We start from the raw sequence: 6,759 nt of genomic DNA, 5'->3' as shown, positions 1-6,759 counted from the left end.
TTTATCAATCACCCAGTCTCAGGTATTCTGTTATAGAAACACAAAACAGACTAAGATGGCCACACACACACACACACACACACATAAATATTTCCTAACAAACACAAAGGTGGTCTCTATCATCTGGGATCAGGTCCTCAACACAGACACAGTGCAATCCATACCCCAAATATTCATTCTTACCAACACCATGCAAGCCCAGGGATACACACATTCACAACTCTTGCCCCGCCCTTGAAACACTCTGAGCCTGGAAATTTTGCGTCTCTGTGCCTGAGGACATTGGAGGTGGTTGCTGCTCAGAAAGCAGGAAGGATTTGAATGGCAGAAGAGCTTAGATACTGGAAAAACACAAGTTGCTTGTTAATTCTTTCCCAGCAGATATCATGGGTTTAACATTCCTACCCAACAAAGTAGCATTTCCCAGTTGTCCCAAACATCTATTTTCTTGCTTCTTCTCAAGTTCTAGCCCACTATTCTGAAGGTCCTCACCAATTACAGGGCATTCATAGCAATTGTATCTGGCAGCTGAAGAACATGTTGCCATATTCAACAACTCATACTGCTCTGAAATCCGCAATATGTAGGTCTAAGTAGAATTGCATGAAGAATGGTACGAAGTCTTTACACTGGCAATCACATAGATGTTGAATGGTAGAAGGTCAAGTTTTATTTTCACAGAAATGTTTAATAAGATTTATTTAAATGTGTTAAATAAAATTTAGCTTTATTTAAGTAATGTTAATATGCATGAATTAGAATTAGTATTTTACCTTTTTAAAAAAAATTTTTTATGTGAGATGGGCAACGTGCTGACATCGTACCAAGGTTCATGAGGGTGATATCTCACACATGCATGTGAACATGCAATCATCATGCTTGTGAACTACAAAAGAATCTTACCTTTTAATTTGTTAAATTATGACTTCTTTAGGAAAAGACTTCTCTAGAAGATATATACAAAAAATAATTTTAATTATTGAACTTCTTTAGGAAAAAACTTCTCTAGAAGATGTATACAAAAAATAATTTTAATTATTGAATTTCTATGTTCACTTTTTTTTTTTTTTTTTTGAGATGGAGTCTCACTCTGTCACCCAGGCTAAAGTGCAGTGGCACAATCTCAGCTCACTGCAACCTCCGCCTCCCAGGTTCAAGCAATTCTCCTACCTCAGTACTCCCGAGTAGCAGGGATTACAAGTGTATGCCACCACACCTGGCTAATTTTTGTATTTTTGATAGAGATGGGGTTTCACCATGTTGATCAGGCTGGTCTTGAACTCCTGACCTCAAGTGATCCACCTGCCTCAGCCTCCCAACGTGCTGAGATTACAGGTGTGAGCTGCCACGCACAGCCATCCATGTTCACTTTAACTGACACTTCTTAATGAAAATAGATTCAAATTTTGTATATTTTGACTACAATTACATTAAAAAAATACTTTAGATCAGGAGTTGGCAACTTTTTCTTAAAGACGCAGACAGTAAATATTTTAGGTTTGTTGACCATACAGTCCCAGTCACAGCTACTCAGCTCTGCCACTGTAACATGAAGACAGCCACGGACAACATGTAAAAGATGGAGCATGATTGTGTTCCTTTAAAATGTTTTAAACAAAAAACAGTTGACTGGACTGCAGGTTATGGTTGACCAATCCTTGCTTTAGACAAACAGTCCCCAACCTTTTTGGCACCCGGGACAGGTTTCCTGAAAGATAATTTTTCCGTAGACCATGGTTGTGGGGGAATCGTTTCAGGATGAAACTGTTCCACCTCATCAGGCATTAGATTCTCATGCAACCTAGATCCCTCGCATGCCCTGTTCAGGATAAGGTTCCCTTGCCTACGAGACTGTAATGCCTCAGCTGATCTGACGAGAGGTGGGGCTCATGCGGTAATGCTTGCTCACCTGCCGCTCACCTCCTGCTATGCGCCCCAGTTCCTAGCAGAGAGCTGGTCTGCACCTTGGGGCTTGGGGACCCCTGCTTTAGAGCATTACTGTCAACAGAAGACAAGTTTGTGAAAATGTTGATATTAACATAATTATTGAATTTTGCTCAGATGATAGAAAAATAATGTATGGAATAAATACATCATGACTTTTGAATTATGTACACCTTGGTTTTATTATAATACCTTGGTCTCATTCAGACTTTGCCAGCTCATCAACAGAATCCCAGATATATTCAGTCATAATTAAATTCAATTGTCTTTGGTGCTTCGTGGCTTCCAATCATAGAAAAACTATAGCTCAATTCCACATTGAATTTGGGCGAAAGAGAAAAAAAGTATAGCTTGACATGTTTTTGCCTTTGTCATTTTGAGGGTAGGAAGATAAACATATATTACTTAGTAGCCTGTTGGCTTGAATTATAACTTTTAAATACATAAACATACAGTAGCTAGACCTCCCTTTGTACTCTTTTTTTCTTTTTTTTTTTTTTTTATTGAGAGACAGAGTCTCTTTCTGTAGCCCAGGCTGGAGTGCAGTGGTGTGATCTCAGCTTACTACAACCTCTGCCTCCTGGGTTCAAGCGATTCTCCTGCCTCAGCCTCCCGAGTAGCTGGGACTACAGGCATGTGCCACCATGCCCAGCTAATTTTTATATTTTTAGTAGAGACAGGGTTTCACTACGTTCCAGGTTGGTCTCAATCTCCTGACCTCGTGTTCTGCCCACCTCAGCCTTCCGAAGTGCTGGGATTACAGGCATGAGCCACCGCACCCAGCCTTGTACTCTTATTGTGGGCCCTGCAAAAGGCAGGAGCAGCCTGAGCCCTTTAAGAGGGGACAGACTTGGCTGACTTCCCCTTTTGCCTTCTTCCTGCTGCCTCCTTCCCCTTCCATGGGACGGAGATGTAACTGTCGGATTTTGGCTGCCCTCTTGTGACCATGAGGAAGAGGCCAAGTAAATGGCAGAAACTTAGGCTTGACCACCCCCGCAAAGTGCACCAAACCCAATTCAGAAACCACCCACCCCTAGACCCTTACCATTTGAGGAAAATGAATCACTATTTGGTTAAGTCATTAACCAAAATTAGGGTTTTCTGTTACAAGCAGCCAAACACAAATTCCAACAAGGGTATGGGGTATGTGACTCTCATCCCACTGCTTTTCTGATGCATCTCTCCCAGCTCCCAACACACTGATACATTCATTCATTCATTCATTCATCCAATAAGCCTCCCCAAGGGTCTATTCTGGTCCAAGGCCTAGGATAGTGCTGGGCCTACCATGAGGAACTGGAAGAAATGTAGGGAGGGATTGTCATAAGGAGCTCACAGCCTCATAACAGAGACAAGATGGAAACAATCATAGATCCTTGCTTTACCTACAGTGTTAATTAGGACACAGGTCCAGATATGTCATCAGGAACCCAGGCTAACAGAGGCTTAAACAAAAGAGGAGATCATACACAAGAGAATACTCTTAATCCATAAAAAAAATTAAATCCTGTCATTTGCAACAACATGGATGGAACTGGAAGTTATTATGTTAAGTGAAATAAGCCAGGTACACGAAGATAAATATTGCATGTTCTCACTCATTTCTGGGAGCTAAAATGTTGAACTTGTGGAGGTAGAGAGTAGAATGATGGTAACTAGAGGCTGGAAAGAGTGGAGAGGAGGATAAAGTGGGGTTGGTTAATGAGTACAAACATATAGTTATGTAGAAGAAATAAGTTCTCGTTTGATAGCACAATAGAATGACTATAGTGAACAGTAATTTATTGCATATTTCAAATCAGCTAGATTTGAAATGTTTCCAACACAAAGAAATGATAAATGTTTGAAGTGATGAATATCTTAAAGACCCTGATTTGATCACTACACGGTGGATGCATGTTTCAAAATATCACATGTACCCCATAAACATATACAATGACTACATATAAATAAAAAAGAGAGTTAATTTATCTCAAGCGTAAAAGTCTGGGCTGGTATAGCAGCTGTAGCTCCGAGGTTGTCAGTGGTCCAATTGTAACTACCCAATTGGGTTCACCTTGCCTGCTGCCTAGAGAGAGCTGATTTATCTTTATCAAGTCGGGAACTGCAACAGAGAAAGAGTAATTCACGCAGAGCCAGCTGTGCGGGAGACCAGAGTTTTATTATTACTCAAATCAGTCTCCCGAGCATTTGGGGAGCAGAGTTTTTAAGGACAATTTGGTGGGTTGGGGGAAGCCAGTGAGCCGGGAGTGCTGATTGGTCAGAGGTGGAATCATAGTGAGTCAAAGCTGGCTTCTTGCACTGAGTCAGTTCCTGGGCCGGGGCCACAGGATCAAATGAGGCAGTTTATTGATCTGGGTGGTGCCCCCCTATCCATCAAGTGCAGCATTTGCAAAGTGTCTCAAGTACTGACCTTAGCAGCAGTTTAGGGAGGGTCATAATCTTGTAGCCTCCAGTTGCGTGACTCCTAAACCGTAATTTCTAATCTCGTGGCTAATATTAGTCCTACAAAGGCAGTCTAGTCCCCAGGCAAAAAGGAGGTCTGCTTTGGGAAAGGGCTGTTACTGTCTTTGTTTTAAACTATAAACTATAAACTGAGTTTCCCCCAAAGTTAGTTCAGCCTGCGCCCAGGAAAAAACAAGGACAGCTTGGAGATTAGAAGCAAGATGGCATTGGTTAAGTTAGAGCTCTTTCACGGTCTCAGTCATAATTTTGCAAAGGCCGTTTCACAGTCTTCTTCCTTGTTGCTCTTGGTCACACTGGAGTTCTGTGGCCCACCTGGTCCAGGATGCCTCACCATGTGTCCACATTCCAGCCAGTGGGAAGGGGCAGAGGAGAACACGCCCCCTCCCCAAGTTGGACACAGCTTACTCCCACCTCCCACTGGGCACAAGTTAATTACAGAACCGTAAGTAGCTCCAGGGACACGTGGGAAAAGTGGTCTTTCCTCTGCTCAGTCTCGTGCTCAGAAAAATACTCAGGCTTATAATACTACAGATGAAAGGAAAACCAGCCATTTTTATTACCCTTCCTAAAACTTTCCTGAACCACCAATGTAACGAACTTAGATGTGTAGGCGCCTCACTTCTGGCATCCCATTCCTAACAAGACACTGGTATTTCCTATATTCACCCCCCATGCCCTATTACCAATTAACTGTCTTTTGAAAATTTCATTAACGTTTTATTTCCATGTATTGCACACACACACACACACGCACGCGAAACAAAATATAAAACACTGTTTTTATCACTTAAGTGGAGTTACCTGCTAAGCGATGGGAATGAAACTGCCTTTGCAAAATGACTGAGACAATGAAAGAGATTTAACTTAATTGACTCCACTTGCTTCTAACCTCCAAGCTGTCCTTGTTCATTCCTGGGCGTAGGCTGAATTAACTTTGGGATAAACTTAGTTTATAGTTTAAACAAAGACAGTAACGGTCCTTCCCAAAGCAGACCTTCTTCTTGCCTGGGGACTAGACTGCGTTTGTAGGACTAGCCACAAGATTAGGAATTATGGTTTAGGAGTCATGCAGCTGGAGGTGACAAGATTCTGACCCTCCCTGAACGGCCCCTAAGATCTGTACTTGAGATATTTTGCAGACCCTGCACTTGATGGATCATCTGGCCCCACCCAAATCAGTAAACTGGCTCATCTGATCGTGTGGCCCCCGACTCGGGAACTGACTCAGCACAAGAAGACAGTTTCAACTCCCTGTGATTTCATCTCTGACCAATCAGCACTCCTGGCTCCACTGACCTCCCCCTGCCCACCAAGTTATCCTTAAAAACTCTGCTCCCCAAATGCTCGGGGAGACTGATTTGAGTAATAATAAAACTCTGGTTTCCCACACAGCCTGCTTTGCGTAAATTGCTCTTTCTCTATTGCAATTCCCCTGTCTTGATGAATCGAGTCTGTGTAGGCAGCAGGCAAGGTGAACCCCTTGGGCAGTTACAGGAATTGAGAACGCCAAACTTCAGTGGGAATTGAACACTGGGCCTTCTGCTAGGTTCACTGGCTAGCTCTGAATCTTGGTTCAGGAAACTGGCCTCACAACTCAGGATTCCAATCCATGGCCTTTCAGGTCTTCAGAAGGAGCTAAAGCTGTGTGTTTATTGTTAAGCCTGTGAATCATAAATTTTTGAACCTGAGTGAGTGTTATGATAGACATCTGAGTGAAGCAGTCCATTTTGATGTGGCTGTTTTCATTCAAAGGACATGTTAACATGGTACTTTTAACCCAGGTCATTTGGGGCTATATCAAAATGTAAAAACTGTTTTCTGGGCAAGCCACCTTTAGTCCTGCCCTCTTTCCCAGCTTCAATCCACTGCTTGCTCTACTCCCCCCACGCTATTGTCATTCAGCTGCAAAATTTATGGCCTTAGCAAATCGCCCATAATAAATGGGCTCTAGTAAAAGATCTGTAAATCCGCCATTCCTCTCCCAAGGGAAATTTAATAAAAACGAACTCAGATAAAAACACTCATTAAGAATTGCAACAAAGATTGATACAGTGTTTAACTTATAATTAATACATGTCTTTCTCTAGGATATTTGAAAATATTTTATTCTCATGATTTTTGACCAGTATCGAAGTGGTTCCACCAGTTCTCACATTTTAATAATGCCTGTGGTGTGTCTTTTCTTTGTACAAAAAGATTATATTTGAGGTTTCTTTTGGGTTGGTCCTTGGACTGGCAAATTTCCAAATGGCTTTGACTGAGCCATTTGGAAAGGTAATTCTTAGCCATTACCTTTCATTTTCCTTTCACTAGCTGACCTAACATGGGTAGAAATAATGAGGTTTTGTG

At 42.0% G+C, this 6,759-nt stretch overlaps 1 non-coding gene across 1 annotated transcript; it reads right to left on the bottom strand.

Moving 5' to 3' along the window:
* Window positions 1–794: 794 nt before the first annotated feature.
* LOC112425857 (small nucleolar RNA U13) lies at window positions 795–898 on the bottom strand. Its single transcript, XR_003017012.2, has one exon. It is a non-coding gene; the product is annotated as a small nucleolar RNA U13 (small nucleolar RNA).
* Window positions 899–6,759: the final 5,861 nt, after the last annotated feature.

The sequence above is a fragment of the Macaca nemestrina genome, chromosome 14 (assembly GCF_043159975.1).
Source record: "Macaca nemestrina isolate mMacNem1 chromosome 14, mMacNem.hap1, whole genome shotgun sequence".
NCBI classification, from domain to species: domain Eukaryota; kingdom Metazoa; phylum Chordata; class Mammalia; order Primates; family Cercopithecidae; genus Macaca; species Macaca nemestrina.
Note: the sequence above shows the minus strand (reverse complement) of the source record. Positions and strands in the feature narration are given on the sequence as shown.